The sequence below is a fragment of the Aquarana catesbeiana genome, linkage group LG09, assembly GCF_042186555.1.
Source record: "Aquarana catesbeiana isolate 2022-GZ linkage group LG09, ASM4218655v1, whole genome shotgun sequence".
NCBI classification, from domain to species: Eukaryota; Metazoa; Chordata; class Amphibia; order Anura; family Ranidae; genus Aquarana; species Aquarana catesbeiana.
Genome location: NC_133332.1, coordinates 139084386 through 139101058, shown reverse-complemented (window position 1 = coordinate 139101058; position 16673 = coordinate 139084386).

Sequence of the window (16673 nt, the reverse complement as noted above, 5' to 3'; positions counted from 1 at the left end):
GGTAGCCCCCCAAAACACCTTGTCCCCATGTTGATGAGGACAAGGGCCTCATCCCCACAACCCTGGCCGGTGGTTGTGGGGGTTTGCGGGCAGGGGGCTTATCGGAATCTGGAAGCCCCCTTTAACAAGGGGACCCCCAGATCCCAGCCCCCCCATGTGAAATGGTAAGGGGGTACAAAAGTACCCCTATCATTTCACTAAAAAACTGTCAAAAATGTTAAAAATGACAAGAGACAGTTTTTGACAATTCCTTTATTTAAATGCTTCTTCTTTCTTCTATCTTCCTTCATCTTCTGGTTCTTCTGGTTCTTCTGGTTCTTCCTCCGGCGTTCTCATCCAGCATCTCCTCCGCGGTGTCTTCTATCTTCTTCTCCTCGGGCCGCTCTGCACCCATGGCATGGGGGGAGGCTCCCGCTCTTCTCTTCTTCTTTTCTTCTCTTCTTCTCTTCTTCATTTTCTTCTCCGGGCCGCTCCGCATCCATGCTGGCATGGAGGGAGGCTCCCGCTGTGTGACGGCGCTCCTCGTCTGACAGTTCTTAAATAACGGGGGACGGGGCCACCCGGTGACCCCGCCCCCCTCTGACGCACGGGACATGACGGGACTTCCCTGTGGCATTCCCCGTGACGTCACAGGGAAGTCCCATCAAGTCACTGTGCGTCAGAGGGGGGCGTGGTCACCGGGTGGCCCCGCCCTCCGTTATTTAAGAACTGTCAGACGAGGAGTGCCATCACACAGCGGGAGCCTCCCTCCATGCCAGCATGGGTGCGGAGCGGCCCGGAGAAGAAAATGAAGGAGAGAAGAAGAGAAGAAGGAAGAAGAGAAGAAGAGAAGAATTGAAGAAAAGAAGAAGAGAAGAGTGGGAGCCTTCCCCCATGCCATGGGTGCGGAGCGGCCCGAGGAGAAGAAGATAGAAGATGCCGCGGAGGAGATGCTGGACGAGAATGCCGGAGGAAGAACCAGAAGAGCCAGAAGAACCAGAAGATGAAGGAAGATAGAAGAAAGAAGAAGCATTTAAATAAAGGAATTGTCAAAAACTGTCTCTTGTAATTTTTAACATTTTTGACAGTTTTTTAGTGAAATGGTAGGGGTAAGTTCCCCCGTTACCATTTCACACGGGGGGGCCGGGATTTGGGGGCCCCCTTGTTAAAGGGGGCTTCCATATTCCGATAAGCCCCCTGCCCGCAGACCCCCACAACCACCGGCCAGGCTTGTGGGGATGAAGCCCTTGTCCTCATCAACATGGGGACAAGGTGTTTTGGGGGGCTACCCCAAAGCACCCTCCCAATGTTGAGGGCATGTGGCCTGGTACGGTTCAGGAGGGGGGGGCCGCACTCTTCTCCCCCCCTCTTTTCCTGCGGCCTGCCAGGTTGCGTGCTCGGATAAGGGTCTGGTATGGATTTTTGGGGGGACCCCACGCTGTTTTTTTTTTTTTTTTTGGCGCGGGGTTCCCCTTAAAATCCATACCAGACCTGAAGGGTCTGGTATGGAATTTAGGGGGAACCCCACGTCATTTTTTTTTAAAGTTTGGCCGGGGTTCCCCTTAATATCCATACCAGACCTGAAGGGCCTGGTATGGAATTTAGGGGGACTCCCACGTCATTTTTTTTTTAAATTTTGGTTCGGGGTTCCCCTTTGGGGAATTCCCATGCCGTTTTTATCAATGAACTTCTATGTGTATTGTCGGCAATGCAATAGCCGCGGGTAGTTTTAAATGGGTTTTTTCCTTCAAAATGTCATTTTGCTGTCAGACTGTTCTAAACACAGGAAACATGCGCCCCTTTACAGGCATACTATAGACACCCCCCAGGTACGAAATTTAAAGGGATATTACACTTTTATTGTTTGACTTTAAGCATTATTAAAATCACTGCTCCTGAAAAAACGGCCGTTTTTAAAACTTTTTTTTGCATTGATCCATGTCCCCTGGGGCAGGACCCAGGTCCCCAAACACTTTTTATGACAATAACTTGCATATTAGCCTTTAAAATTAGCACTTTTGATTATTCATGTTCGTGTCCCATAGACTTTAACGGTGTTCACGTGTTCGAACAAACTTTTTTCCTGTTCGCATGTTCTGGTGCGAACCGAACAGGGGGGTGTTCGGCTCATCCCTACTCTGCAATACCCCGCAATAGTCTGCAATACCCCGCAATACCCTGCACTACTCTGCAATACCCCACAATACCCCGCAATACCCCGCAATAGTCTGCAATACCCCGCAATACCCTGCAATACCCTACAATACCCCGCAATACCCTGCACTACTCTGCAATACCCCACAATACTCTGCAATACCCTGCACTATCCTGCAATACCCTGCAATACCCTGCACTACTCTGCAATACCCTGCACTACTCTGCAATACCCCACAATACCCCACAATACCCCGCAATACTCCGCAATACCCTGCAATACCCCACAATACTCCGCAATACCCCACAATTTTTAACCAGTTCCCGCCCGCCGTCATATGATGTCCTTGACTTTGTGTGGGGATATCTGAATGATGCCTGCAGCTACAGGCATCATTTAGATATCAGCTTTTTCAGCCGGCGATTCCCTACACCATAAGAATGATCATAATGGCTGTTCCACTGCTTGATTGTTCTTATAAGAGGCGAGAGGGGATGCCCCCCCTTCCCGACACCCTCCGGTGCTTCTACCGACTCCGCTACGATCAAAGCCAGGATCATTTTTTTTTATTTCAGGCTTCCCAGCCTAGAGGTGAGATGTGTAAGCAGTAAGAAGGGTCATTGGTTCGAATCCCAACCACGACACTACCTGCCTGGAGTTTGCATGTTCTCCCTGTGCCTGCGTGGGTTTCCTCCGGTACTCCGGTTTCCTCCCACACTCCAAAGACATGCTGGTAGGTTAATTGGCTTCTGTCCAAAATTGGCCCTAATATATGAATGTGAGTTTGGGGACCTTGGATTGTGAGCTCCTTGAGGGTAGGGATAGTGAGTGTGCAATGTATGTGTGGAGCGATGCATAAAATTGACAGCGCTATATGGGTACCTTAAATAAATAGGGATAATTGTAGACACGCAGACTCACTCAGGTTGAACTGGATGGACTGGTGTCTTTATTCAACCTTACTAACTATGTAACTATGTAACTATGTGGGGTCTTATTGACCCCATATCTCACCGTAAAGAGGACCTGTCATGCCATATTATTATTACAAGGGATGTTTACATTCCTTGTAATAGGAATAAAAGTGATCAAAAAAATTGTTTTTTGGGGAAAAAAGTGTCAAACTAAAATAAATAAAATAAAATGAACAATAAAAAAAAAAAAAAATTTTTTAAACGCCCCTGTCCGTGTGCTCGCATGCAGAAGCGAACACATATGTAAGTCCCGCCCACATATGAAAACGGTGTTCAAACCACACATGTGAGGTATCACTGCGAACGTTGGAGTGAGAGCAATAATTTTGGCCCTGGACCTCCTCTGTAACTCAAAACATGTAACCACTAAAAAATGTTAAAGCATCAACTATGGAGATTTTTAAGTAGTGAAGTTTGGCACTATTCCACGAGTGTGTGCAATTTTGAAGGGTGACATGTTATGTATCTATTTACTCAGCGTAACTTTATCTTTCACATTATGCAAAACATTGGGCTAACTTTACTATTTTGTTTTTTTAAAGCACAAAACTGTTTTTTTTCCAAAAACAACGCGTTCGAAAAATTGATGCGCAAATACCGTGCGAGATAAAAAGTTGCAACAACCGCCATTGTATTCTCTAGGGTCTTTGCTAAAAAAAATATATATAATATTTTGGGGTTCTATGTAATTTTCTAGCAAATAAATGATTATTTTTACATGTAGGAGAGAAATATAAGAATTGGCCTGGGTGCTCCAGAACGCCTGGAGGTGCTCCCTGCATGTTGGGCCTCAAAATGTGGCCAGGCTGTGTAAAAGTCTCACACATGTGGTATTGCCGTACTCAGGAGGAATAGCAGAATGTGTTCTGGGGTGTAATTTGTGGTATGCATATGCTGTGTGTGAGAAATAACCTTCTAATATGACAATTTTGTGGAAAAAAAAAGTTAAAAAAAATCTTGATTTTGCAAAGAATTGTGGGAAAAAATGACAATTTCAAAAAAACTCACCATGCATCTTTTCAAATACCTTGGAATGTCTTCTTTCCAAAAAGGGGTCATTTGGGGGGTAATTGTACTTTTCTGGCATGTTAGGGTCTCAAGAAATTAGATAGGCCGTCAGTACTTCAGGTGTGATCAATTTTCAGATATTGGCACCATAGCTTTTGGACTCTCTAACATTCGCAAAGACCAAATAATATACACCAAGTTGTACTTATTTTTACCAAAGATATGTAGCAGTATAAATTTTGGCCAAAATTTACGAAGAAAAATTACTAATTTGCTAAATTTTATAACAGAAACAAATAAAAATTCATTTTTTTACCAAATTTTCAGTCTTTTTTCTTTTATAGCGCAAACAATAAAAAAACCCAACGGTGATTAAATACCACCAAAAGAAAGCTCTATTTGTATGAAAAAAAGGACAAAAGTATCATATGGGTACAGTGTTGTATGACTGAGTAATTGTCATTCAAAATGTGAGAGCACCGAAAGCTGAAAATTGGTCTGGTTAGGAAGGGGGTTTAAGTGCCCAGTGGTCAAGTGGTTAAGGGGGTATATTTAAAGTTTTCTTTTATTTTATATTGTTCCTAGCCATATGATTTTGGATCTGCTCTTTATTCACAGCACTTTGCCACATTGTTTGAAAGGATTATAAAACAAAGTTCAAGAACAGTGTGCACCTAAACCACCTAACATTATATCACTCATACTGTATTTATTGCACCCACCTTTAATCATAGATAAAAAAAAACGTTAGGCATATCCCAATTAAGTTTTTGGAAGCTGCCCTGCTGCTGGCCACTTACACAGTGGTATAATTTGCAGTATCTTATTTTTTTCAGTAAAAGCATTACCTGTTCACTTTGTCTCCAGTAAATATGGGACTAAAATTGCTATTTACAATTGTCTTGGTGCTGGCCAATTTTACACTGCTGTGTCATCTGTAGTAACTTAGTTCTTAATAAGAGTTCATTAGAAACTCTCTGGACCTCTGTAATGATGTACAGTATATGTAGCAATATGAAATACAACAACAAATAGCAACGCAGGTCTCAATATAAATAATAAACCACAATGCAAATCATCAAAATAGTCCTTTGATGCAATTTATAGCTCCTTGTGAGAGATATACAGTCTATTTGCAGGGCAGCCTTGTAAGGGGAGGTGAAGCCACTCCAATATGTAAAAGAGAAGAAAAACAGCAACAGGCGCCTCTTAGTTAGATTGTAATATTTAATGACAAATTGGCATTAAAAGCACTCACATGTATGACATGTTAGTCCGGCGCAGGGGATTCCAGTAGATGCCATAGATGATCTCTGCAGTTTGCGGTGGAAGGGAGCCTTGTTCCTCTACGCTGTCAGCTGTGTGTATGGCGTAGACTTCCGGGATACGAACATGATCCAGAATGAGGTTTGCACCTCAGCCAAACAGTGGAGTGGAGGGCTGGAATGCAGAGTCAATGGTATGGGCTGTACTGCCGTTAAGCAACGCATTTCAGAGCATGCGCTGTGGGGCACGCTCCTTTCTCAAGCTCCAGCGTAGATGAACAAGGCTCACTTCCACCGCAAACTGCAGAGATCATCTATGGCTTCTACTGGAATCCCCTGCGCCGGACTAACATGTCATTACATGTGAGTGCTTTTAATGCCAATTTGTCATTAAATATTACATTTTAACTAAGAGGTGCCTGTTGCTGTTTTTCATATGTAGCAATATGGGCTGTCAGCAGAAAGCACCGTACGTTTCAGTGTTTCTAGACATCACTTGTCCATTTGTTAATCAGTACAATCAGTGACCACATATCGTTGCATCCAACAAAGTGAATTATGGGACATATAGGTCCCCTTCAGACTATTACTATGCAACCATGTACCCTAAGACTACACATCCCAGGGATCTCTGCAGTGACATGAAGGTTGCTAGGAGTGACCATATAAGGAGTGAGAAGCCCACGCAGAGTCTCTTCCTCTTGGGCCTGACGTGAGACGGACCTCTCTGTGTAACAGGGAGAAAGAGGTTGCGGCCTACCTCACAGAGCCTTATTTCCAACACGAGGCCTAAAGGCCTAGCTCTGTTATCAGCTGTCAGACATCCTGTTGCTAACATCATTTTGATTGCCTGCCTGTCAGTGTGGGCACGTGGTGTAAGTTTCACTTCGGAAGACCGAGACAGCGGATCCACTGCCTGAGTGCTGCTACACATGTTCCTGTCCAGAAGACCTTGGATCAATTTGGTCTTTGGTGAGAGGGCAAATTGCTTGACCCGTTATCTATTCATTGCCACTATTACAGAATACTGTACATAGACATATTTACCCCAGGAACACTATACTGCATTGATTGAACACTGTGCTCAGATGCCTTAGATCTTCATCACTAGGAACCTATTGCTTTATCTACAGCCAAACAGATTACAGTTAACAAGCTCCATCTAGCTAGCGAAGAACATCAGATCTGCAACATGGAACTCTTTTGTCATTACTTATAAGAAAGCCTATATATTATCTTCAGTAGACCTGCTCTTTCATTAGGATAGCATAGGCTGGCTAGATTACATCTTTCTCAAAGTAGTCACATAAGTAGTGAACTGAAACATCTGCTAGGAGGTGACTTTGGATCTAAATATAGTGTATATATATATATATATATATATATATATATATATATATATATATATATATATATATATATATATATATATATATATATATATATATATATAATATTGTTCATTGCTGAACCATTGTTTCTGTCCTTGGGAGGAATTTATTTGCTGAGTTGGCACTGTTAAGCCGTCTCAGCTGATTCATTACCTCTGTTTGTGAAATAACTTCTTCTATCTGGCGCAAGTAAAATATTACTGAGTTGTTTGATTCTTGCTGCACAGTGTAACAAGGATGTCTGAACCCAGAGTGTCTAGTAGGTTGGAAGGTTCTCTTGGCCATGGCCATGCAGATGAGCAGGTAATTCTCAGCAGTCCCCAAGGGGGCAGTGCTACATATATTATTAGGCAGTCAGTGCCGGTTCACACAGGGGCGGCACGACTTGCAGGTCGCCTCAGCGAGGCGACCTGCAAACGACTTCTGAGGCGACTTGCAAAACGACTTCTGTATAGAAGTCTATGCAAGTCGCCCCAAGTCGCCCCCAAAGTAGTACAGGAACCTTTTTCTAAGTCGGAGCGACTTGCGTCGCTCCTATTAGAACGGTTCCGTAGCACAGAACGGGAGGCGACTTGTCAGGCGACTAGGTCGCTTGACAAGTCGCCCCTATGTGAACCGAGCCTTAGGGATTCCAGGTTTATATACATCAGCAGGCAATGAGTCATCATGATTGATGAGGAATAGAACACTGAATAATGTGGATTACATCACTGAAATATGTGATTGACATTGAATCACTTTGTAGTACATAATAAAATATTGTTTCTGTGTTTGTCTTTTTTATTCAATAAAAAAGGTGTGCCAGATTTTTTATTTACTTTTTTTTTACCTCACTCCTTGTGGGAATGATACCCTTGGAGGGGCGGGATATCTGGTCACTCCCTCTTTTACCCAGACTGTTCATGGTTCAGTGAAGTGCCAAACAAACTAACCGTGTTTGGCCAGTTCACCTTGAGTCCCTTGTACTTCCAACATGGGGGCAAGGTGTTTTGTAAAAGGACAGGCTTGATTGCTCCCTCCTCATCCTCTTCCATGAAGCTACCCTGCCAGTAATAACAGGATTGTGGCCTGGTATGCTATGGGGGGGGGGGGTTATTTCACTTTTAAAGGATTACACTGCTGTATTCTGTACATATACTCAAAGGAATGTTTTTTTTTAAAGGATTCTGTTTTCAATGTTGCCTTATAAGCAGCATTCCATGCAAAAACTTTATTTTTCTAATTAGTGTTTTGCATTGGTACATGTCAACCACAGTAGTACTCATTTCCTCATTCCCTTTTTTCCAACAATAGCTTGCCTATTAGTATTGCTAATGGCCCAAACAGAATAAAAAAAAAATACACCTCACATAGACTTTAGTCAGGTTAAAAAAAAAGAAAGGGAGATGATCAGTTGGGAAAGATAGGTGGTGGTGGTGGGAAGTGAGAGACATAAAACCACTACACCACGAAAGACCCCATATAGTTCTGTCTGATATGGCATTTAGATCCTTTGGGTTTGGTATGAATTTTAAGGATGATTTCTGTACAAAAAGTGTGAGCTCCCCCTAAAAATCCATACAAAGGGGGCGTGGTTTGGCCGCTCGAGTAAATGGCCGGGAGGCTCGTTAACACAACACAGGGTTTTCACAACCCAAGAAGCTAACAGATTTCTTCCTGGGAGTGGGAAGAGAGGAGACATAAGATGGCGATGGAGAGCATATTGGATCTCTCCCCCTCTTCAGCAATGGCACCAGCTGTCCCTACAGGAGACACTCAGGCAAAGGCAGGATGACAAGCTCTACTACAAATGAGATGCTGATTCTCCAACAGCTTCCCCAGCCTTAAAGGGTCCTGTAAGTAATTCTGCAATGGGGGAACCTGAACCTACAGTAGCAGCTCATGACACTCTATCTTCCCTCCCTACCTCTGATCATCCAGCCAAATTCATGTGGAAGAGCTAGAGGACAGAATAGACAGAGTTGAACACAAAATGGGAGACTGCATAGCTGCCAACAATGTTATACTGGACAGCTATCAGGAACGCGATGCTGACATCCAGTGACTAAAAACAAAGTTACAGACCTAGAGGATAGATCCAGGAGGAATAATTTTAAATTCAGAAGCATTCCTGAATCAATCTCTCCTCCAGGGCTCACCCCTTATCTACTACAACTGCTAAAAACCCTTCTGCCTATAGAAAATACATGGGATCCCATCTTAGACAGAGCCCATCGCATAGCCAAACCAAACACACTTCATGATACGGTACCAAGGGATGTCCTAGCGAGAATTCATTTTTTTTTCATATCAAGGACTGCAGCCGTAAGGCGGGAAAATTACCAGATCCCTTCTCCCATATCTCATTTTATGCAAACCTCTCAGCTGCCACTCTTGCCCAGCGCAGACAGTTTGCTCTGATTACAGAAGTGCTAAGGGAAAGGAAAATAATCTACAACTGGCTATTCCCAGCCACACTTCAGATCACCCACCAAGGGCAAAAACACATCCTCCACTCACTGACGGAGGCATAAAAATGTCCTCAGCAATGGAATATACCTGCACCCTCAGCAAATGTGAATGTTCACTCCAATCCTCCTCATTCTTCAAAAAAAAAAAAATGGAACCCAACTCCCAGGCCAAATTAATTCTCATGGGCTCACAAGAGCCTCTGTTGTGCAAAGTTTATCATTAATATGTTAAAACACAACCAGTAAAGTCCCCTGGTTTATCTCTCATACTGCATACCCTTATGCACTAGTTGTATGTTTTTTGTTTTTGGGACTTGAGTTTCAATTATTGATCTTATTGTATTTTTTTTTTTAACTTGTTGCGTATTGTTATTTTAATTGTACACCACTTTACTTCAAACATTAATTATTATTGATTGTCTTGGAATATAAACTTATTGATTCTGAACTGTGGTACATCATTCAGACCATGCACACTTCTTCAGCCCTCTCATAATACTGGTCTGATACACCTCTACTCACCTCAAATCATTCCACACTTCTCAGATCATCTACAGCTTGAGGATGTCCCCAAAATCATTTCCCTCAATGTGAAGGGCCTGAATAGCCTCTTCGAAAGATCAATGCTATGGAGAGGGGCTATCTCCCAAACGTGCAACGTATTGTGTGCACAGGAAACCCACCTGCTTCATCAAGCACCACCTCGGGTCTCTCATCGTAAATTTTCTTACTGCTTTTTTGCCAAATCAGAAAAAACAAACTAAAGGTGTAATGATCACAATAATCACCTTCACATAGAAATCCATTGAATGCAACCCAAATGGCAGATACATAATACTAGGTACTGATCTTAACAACCAACCATTTACACTGGTATCAGTGTATTCACTGAACACTAATCAGAAAAAATGCCCTTGATCCCTAATGAAATGGGTTCACTCAATTCAGATAGGCCAACTAATTGTCTTTAATGCTGTCTCCGACTGCTCCATTGACTTCACTAGCTTACGCAGAGACCACTTGCAAGACTTATCTGCCCTCTTACGGGAGGAAGATCTATATTATGTATGGAGAAGTATGCATGGATCGGAAAAAGATTTTACCTTCTTTTCCTCTGCTCTTCAGGTCTACTCTAGGATTGACATGTTCCTCGTAGACAAAACTTCACTCTTTCAGTCATCTGATGCAATATCATATTGTCCGACCATGCTCTAGTCTCACTATCCTTAACGCTTCAGCACAATATGCAACCCACTAAATAGTGGAGATTAAACACTAACTTATTATATAACCCTAACCATGAGAAACATGTCAAGTCCAAATTAGAAACATACTTCACGTGAAATGAGCATTCAGTGGATCATCAAATTGGGTTCCCAGGAAAAGCGTAGAAGAAATAAATTGATATCTGACCTTACCCACAACATAGCAGAGATTGAGTCCCAAAATAAACTCTGCTTCTCCCATCACAGAGATAACCAACTGAAAGATCTTAGGCACAAATTATCCCAATGCTTTGTCTCTGAATAGGATATCTATTTATAAAGACTTAAATTGAACTACTATGTAGCCAGTAACAAAATCGGTCCCCTTTTAGCGAGGCAGGTCAAAATCAGGCTGCACAAAAACAGAATAGATCACCTTCTGGACCCCCATGGCCAGAGGCTCACTAACCCCCTCCATATAGCTAACCGATTTGCGGAATACTATGCTGAACTTTATAACCTAGAATCCTCCCAGGCGATTCCCCCACCAAATCAAGCCCAAATACAAGCCTTCTTACAAATCCTATCACTCCCCTAGATCCCCAGTGCAGACCTCTCTGAGCTCTTGAAGGAAATTTCCACCCAAGAACTCCATAAAGCAATATCCTCACTCCCTATGCACAAAACGCTAGGGCCCGATGGCTTCAGGAATGAATATTATAAGAAATTTGGCTCAATACTCTCCCCTTACAAAAAGTATTTAATACAGCAGCAAAGTCAGCTACCTTCCCTAAAGAAGCACTTGAGGCCTTAATAATCACCATACCCAAACAAAGAAAGTCTCCTGATAACCCAGCTAACTACCGCCCTATCTCACTCCTCAACACAGACATAAAGATCTATGCTAAGATCATCACCCTAAGACTAGGAAATATTATCCCCACATTAATTCACCCAGATCAAGTGGGTTTTGTCAAAGGACGCCAGACCTCGGATGCCACCAGAGATTCAATGAACGCCTTCTCTGCTCCTATCCTTGAATGTGGAGAAGGCGTTGGACCGAATTCACTGGTTCTATCTGAAGGAAGTGCTCCACATTTTTGGATTTGGAGGCTTTATTGACTCAACCATTAGAGCACTCTATTCTAACCCTAGTGCTAAAGTATATTCCTCCAGTACCCTCTCACGTCCCTTCAATATCACTAATGGTACCAGACAGGGATCCCCATTATCCCCTATTATCTTTGCCCTAGTCATGGACTCGCTCGCCCAAGCAATTAGAATTCCCTCTAAAATCTCAGGAATTAAAATAGGCTATATTGATCATAAAATAGGACTTTATGCTGACGATGTCATCATTTCCCTCTCTAACCCCAACTCAAGCCTCCCGGCGGTCTCTGACTTACTACAACAATTCAGTCTCCTGTCGCTCTACAAGATCAACAATTCAAAATCCCAAATGATCCCTATCTCCCTATCTAAAAAGGCGCAAACTCACCTATCAGCAGTACCTTCAGTCTTGCTCAATGGAACAATGCAACCAATAATCTTCTAAAAGTTTCCCACTGTAAATCACATTGGAAAGCCCACCTAAAACTTGTACACCACTGGTAGCTTACCCCTCAACGGATCTCCAAATTCTCCAGAAATACATCACCATCTTGTTGGAGGAATTGTGGTGAGACAGTCTCCCTCTTGCATGTCTAGTGGCATTGCTCCAAAATCACCTTCTTTTGGGAGCAGGTTTTCCAATTCATCTCTACAATTACTGGCTACAAACAAACCCCGGATCCAGCTATGGCCCTCTTTCTACTACAGCACGATCAATGGCCTAAGTCCCATCTTCCTTTTATAATTCATAGCTTAATTGTTGCAAAAAAAGTGATTGCCTCCAATTGGAAATGCCTAGAACCACCAGACTTTGCCTCATTTCTGCTACACCTCAACATTCAGACCCAATAATAACTCATGTTCTCTATTAAAAATGGCAAAAGCCAATCTTTCTGCACACAGTGGTCAGACTGGCTCAACCACACAGCTTGTACTGCTCATCTGTAATGGTGGCACAATGAACCCCACTGGTACTCCACCCTTTGGGAAGTCACCCTTGATGTCTAAATCACTTCCATTGTTGTAGATTTATCCTTTGTTTCTTACCTTTATGAGATGTACCCAGCCTTGTTTCTCTAGTTTAATTTGCTTTCTTAGTTGACTTTACTACTCATTCTCTACCAACCTTGATACTGTAACGTTGCTAAAGCGTGTACATGTATAAAAGTGAAATCCATGTATAGCATACTGTTAAATAAAAATAAAAATATTAAAGTAAAAAAAAAACAATTCCATACAAAACCCTTAATTTGAGCATGCAGGCAGACTAGCCGGGGGCAGTGGGGAGCATATGCCCACCTCCTGAACTTACCAGACCACATGCCTTCAATATAGGAATGTACCTGGGACCTCCTTCTGGCAAAGACCATTGTCATCATGCTAATGAGACAAGAACCTCTTCCCTGTAACCCTGAGTGGTGGCTGTGGGAGTCTCCAGAGAGGGGAGCTCTTTGGAATCGGAAGCCTCCTTGGTTATAGAGTTCCCAGATACCCCTATCCATCCAGAAAAGAAAGAGATTTAGTCTAGAAATGAAGACACCACATGTCTGACAAGTCTTTAATTTAAAAATCACAAAAATTTCCCCTTTTGTAAATCCATTGTCAATCTTGATGCCCACTGACTCACTGAAAAAGAAAACCCAATGACTTGGTGCACACAATAAATTCTAACAGTACCATTAGCCAAATTACAGCTCCCATCATCAGCTATAAAAAGGAAGGGGCAGTGTTATTGTTAGTGGTGATATCATTGCCCAAATATGGCCAGTGTTACTGCTCTCAATGCACGTTTGCTTATGTGGCTGGGGAATCCTTACCATGTAGGCAATGTGACATGACATAGGTGGTTCCTAAAGATGCTGCGGGTGCAGTGACAGCAGGAAGCTGTCCTAAATAGAAGCAGTAGAAATACAACTTCCATATATGATTCTTGGTTCCCGCTAAACAGGGGTTTGGACAGACAAAGGTTTGAGCATTCATCTGAATGCCAGAACAGTCAAATTTCAGTCTGAAACTAGGTTTGGGCCAAATCATCAGCTCATCTTTACTGCTAAATGACATATCCTTTAGGTTGGTTTGTTTACAAACAGTAACCAGCCTGAGATCTATCATTTTGCAGTAGTAATGCTACAACCGTAAAAATGGGAAAAAAAAACCCTGCCTTCTGCTGTTTGTAAACAAACCCAGTGTGGATTCTGAGTGATGTCATTGACCAAATATGGTTATGACCATATTTGGTTAATGACACTCCCCAGAATTCTCAGCCACAACAGCTGCATGCAGCCTGTTGTCCAGGAATGGGAGAACATTGAGCATGTACCCACTGTCTCCTGAACCAGACCAGGCCACATGTCTTCAACATTGGAAGCATACCTCGCAAGGCTTAGCTGCTTTGCAAGGCATCATGTATCCATGTTGAGGGCACAAGAGCCTTTTCTCACATCCTTTCCCCCCCAAAAAGGATGTGAGAGTCTTCAAAGTGAACTAACCTCTTACCGCTTGTTATGCATTGCCAGAAAATATAAAAAGAAAATAAAAACACCCACACCATGAAAAAAGTAATTTTAACCAGTTCCCGTCTGGTCAATAGCAGTTTGATGGCCAGGTGGTGATTTTGTCCTGACAAGACATCATATGGCGATCTGTCAGGATGCGATGATCACGTGACCACACAGTGGCATGATCTATCACAGGCCTTGTCTATGGGACATGGCCAATGATCCATCAGAGTACTGGCTCGCTGCAGGTACCATTTGACCGCTTTGACCAATCACAGCAGGTCACATGATAGTTGTATACAATGGATGGCTTCCTTTCATGCCATCCATAGGATACAACTGTGTTGCTAGCTGTGATTGGTCAGTGTGATCACATGGTACAGACAGGGCCAATTACAGCCCATCTGTACCATGTAATTAGCTCTGGCCAATCACAGCTAATCAAAACAAAATAGACTGAATGAATCGGTTTAATTCAGTAAAATGCCTGCTTTGCTTCAAGCACTGCTATAAGCAAATAAAATGTGCTTCCCCAGATTAGTACAATGTTACTATGGCACAGTGTGTTAAAAAAAAAAGTAATAAAAAAAAAAAAGAAAAAAATATTACTTTTTTTTGTATTGTCATTAGTCATGTCCCTGATTACCACCACACCTGTTACATGATAATGCTGTACTGCACTGGTGACAGTATGTAAAAAAAAAAAATGAAAAAGATTTTTTTTTTAATTTCTTAATTTTCCAAAAAATTCTGACAAAAAATTACAACTTCAAAAAAAACTCAACATGCCTCTTACTAAACACCTTGGACTGCCTACTTTCCAAAAAGGAGTCGTTTGGGGGGTATTTGTACTGTCCTGGCATTTTTGGGCCTCAAGAAATTAGATAGGCCATCAGTATATCAGGGCTGATCAATTTTCAGGTTCAGAATTGGCTAACAAAAAAACTGTCTCCATAGTAAAAAATTTAAAAATAAGGTATGTGAGGTTGAATTAATACATTCTCTCCTTATTTAAATGATTATACATATACCTCCCTTCTTCTTTTTCCCCCTGTTCATACCAGGTGATCCCTGTGAACCCCACGTGGTTGTCCAGTAGCCAGGAGTAGCCTTTTTGTTTTTATTTCAGTTGGAATCATTACAAACATCTTACATCTTACCATTGGTCAATCTTACCATTGGTAGCTGCTGTTATGCTTTTTCCTGTCCTTCCATCCCTCACTTCTGTCCACCCCTATCCTGTTTTGTTATCAACAACCAACAATGAATGCTCTACTATATGTTCCATTTTATGGATTGTATTTATCAAGATTATAAAAAACCTTCCCTGAAGAAGGAACTCTACAGACTCCGAAACATGTTGGTGTATGGTTTTCTGTATTAATCTCCAATATTATTACTGAGTGAAATAACTGATATTGGCTTGTGGTTTTGACCATTTTTTCCATATGTTTCTGTACTGTATTGATGATACCTTTTAAACCACTGTTTTAATATATATTTTGATACCAATAAAAATACTTCTTTCATACAATTTTGATGGTTTGCACCTTCCTTAGAGCCTTAAAGTCCCATATGTGAGAGGAGTTTTCTTTTTCTCTCAATCTATCAGGGATGTGGCCATTATTTTAGCAGAGTTTGAGCCTATTTTTTCATATTTCTTGCCCACCATCAACTGCTTGGTGAAGTTTCTTGTCAGCCTTGTTAGGATGGTAATATAGTTAAAATTGAAACAACTGTGTTCCTTTGTGAGTGTCTTCTTTAAACTGATTCTAAAGACAGGAGTTTTTTTTTTTTTTTATCTTATTGCATTCTCTGCAACATTCTGTGTGCAGTCCCCCCTGCCATCTCCCCCTTATACTTACCTGAGCCCGATCTCAATTCAGTGCTGTGCCCGAGAGCTGCGGCTCTCTCCACTCTCCCTCTCTACAGGGCAGATTGAGAGCAGCAGGAGCTATTGGTTCCTGCTTCTGTCAATTAAACCACGTGACAAGGGGATGGGGGGTGTCTATGGACACAGGCAGCGTTGCTCAGGATTGGGCTTGCATGTGTACCACACCAAAAAGAGGAGGAGCCAGGACCACCAGCGGGGAACCATAGAAGACAAGGATTTGGGCTGCTCTGTGCAAAACTGTTGCACAGAGCAGGTAAGTATAAGATGTTTATTATGTTTAAAAAAAAAAGTACCCTTTACAATAACTTTAATGACAGTTAAAACTTACCAACCATACCAACCTTTCCTATTTTTTTTGGTTCATTATTTAACCAGAGCTAACTTCAGACTTGTAAAGAATATGCTTTTTTTTTTTTTTTTTTTTTGAAGATAAAACATTTATTATAATTTCGATTTCAATATATTTATTGAGGTTTTATACAAACATAGAACAAAGTATTAATGTACATGTTTCATATGTTAGACAATATGAAGTGGTCGTAATTCTAACAATTCATGCTGCGATAATTAACAGGTAAAAGGCATGTAAATGAACAGACTTGAATTCAAAACCGGCTAGAGATGGGAGGTGATCCTCCATTCCCTCATCACCCCAAGTGGGTTCAAGCTGTGATGGGGAGGGAGAGATAGACTGCTTCTTGTTCACATCTCAACTGATTAAGAAGACTATAGGCAGAGAGCTAA